Source organism: Jaculus jaculus, chromosome 1 (assembly GCF_020740685.1).
Source record: "Jaculus jaculus isolate mJacJac1 chromosome 1, mJacJac1.mat.Y.cur, whole genome shotgun sequence".
Lineage (NCBI taxonomy): Eukaryota > Metazoa > Chordata > Mammalia > Rodentia > Dipodidae > Jaculus > Jaculus jaculus.
The window spans coordinates 167,183,185-167,185,237 of record NC_059102.1 but is presented as its reverse complement, the minus strand read 5'-3'; the positions used below and the strand labels follow the sequence as shown (position 1 = coordinate 167,185,237).

The 2,053-nt window shown below is 53.1% G+C and overlaps 1 non-coding gene across 1 annotated transcript; it reads right to left on the bottom strand.

Annotated features, from left to right (window-relative positions):
• Positions 1–452: 452 nt before the first annotated feature.
• Positions 453–526, bottom strand: Trnaa-agc. The gene has a single exon. It is a non-coding gene; the product is annotated as a tRNA-Ala (tRNA).
• Between the last annotated feature and the right edge of the window lie 1,527 nt (positions 527–2,053).

Here is a 2,053-nt window from a genome sequence, read left to right as displayed (position 1 = left end):
GGGCCACAGGTCACGAGGGAGCAGAATACCGCTTGCCAATCCCTGGCTCTTTTTGTGCCGGGAAGCCTGGAAGGGAGGGTGGAAGATGCGTTCAGGATGTTAGGGGCACAGGCTCCTAAATCAGACAATGATGAGTTCTCAGCTGCCCCTCTCGCTTGGCAACCCTGTGACCTTGGGCAAGAACCTAACTTCCCTGGGCATGTTTCTTCTTCGGGGCAAAGCTACATGTAAAGCATGTGGCACCGAGAGGAAATGGTGCGTCCAGCTACATGGCCCCTCAAGGTGACGGGCATGTCAGCCGTGCAGTGGGCCTCGGCTCTCTAGACTCGTCCTCCGTGAAGACACAGTCCTCCTCTCGTGCAAACTCAATGTGCAGCTGAGGATGATTCTGATTCTCTTGTCACTACCTCTCAGAGCTGGGATTATAAACCTGAACCATCACAACCGGTTTTATGAGGTGCTGGGGATCGAACCCAGGTTCTTCAGCATGCTAGGCAAGCACTCTACCAACTGAGCTACAACCTCAGCCAAGACCTGAAGTGTCTCTTGATGCCCCTGCTTCACACGGGCACACTGAGGCAGGTAGGTGGACTATCAGATCTCAGGTCACCAGCTGGAGGGACTACCCTTCTCCCAAGCCAGCTCAGCGCTGTCCCTTCCAGGAAGCCCTTGGGCTGACTCCACACCGAGCTGCAGAGGCCACTGCCCACCACAGCCTCTTCACCACTCCAACAGGCTCTGTCTGGAAGGGGACAGATTGCTTGCTGTGTCACTGAGTCTCTGGGCTTCCAACACAGAGACTCTGTGAATTATGTCACTGATGTTTGTGGTAAATAAGAAAAAAGAGGGCTGGGGAAATGGCTTAGTGGTTAAGGTGTTTGCCTGCAAAGCCTAAGGACCCTGGTTTGATTCCCCAGGACCCACGTAAGCCAGATGCACAAGGGGGAGCATGTATGTGGAGTTCCTTTGCAGTGGATAGAGGCCCTGTATGCCCATTCTCTCTTTCTCTCTATTTGCCTCTCTCTCTCTCTCAAATAAATAAACAAATAAAATATCAAAAAAAAAAAAGGAAGGAAGAAAGAAAGAAAGAAAAGAAAAGAAAAAGGGAATTCAGGGGGTGGAAGTTTGCAAAGTGAGTTGGTAGACATTTGCTCTTGGAGGGAGAGAGTGGGCTGAAGGAAGGTGTGCCTGGCTGGCTCTACAGCGTGGCTTCATCCAGCATGGGAAAGCAAGGCATAGCGGAAACAGGAGGGTGCCAGGGGCTCAGGCATGCTAGGTCTGGGGCCTTACTTCCTCATCTGGAGAGCAAGACAGTAAAGCCAGTCTCCTGAGGAAGAGGGACACAGACAGAGGCAGGCCAATACCCCCGCCCTCTGCTGTGATGGTCAGTGGCTCCGGCTCAGCAACTGTACAGAGCTTGCGCCCTCCTGTCTCCAGAGGCAGCCATTAGGTGTGGTTCCCTAGTAGAGGAGTCAGGGTACAGCTTCATCACCAACTGTCCCCTCTTGGTCACTCAGGAACTGCTGGGTGCCAGCTCTTCGAGACAAGACCTGGGCAGCCCATGCCCTTCGGCTGCTCTGACTCCTGGTGGTCCCATGCCACCAACACCAAGCTGTCACAAACTCATCAGGCACATGGGATCTCATTTAAGCCTGCGGCTAGGCACTTGCATCTGCCTGTATTGCAGTTAGGTAGAGGACAACAGGCTTAAGGAAATTTCTGGAAGGGGAGAGCTCAAATTCAGACTCAGCCTGGGTCCAGGGCCTGTGCTCCGTGACCACTGTCCACCCGTGACTGAGTAGAATGTAGAATGTAGCCTTCCCCCACCGCCCACAGCCTGGCCACTAGGCCTCCGTGCAGAGTGGGGTGACGCTCCCTGTATATCCAGTTTTCCTCCTGAGATGCTATGTGGGCAGCCCCATTCCTCCCTAGACATGTCCCTTGCTGAGAGGCCTGTTTCAGGCCATTCCCCCATCCTATATCTTGACATCCACTGACTCATGTATTGCTAACAATGCCTTAGGAAAAATGCTATTGTGAGATTTTTTTAGGA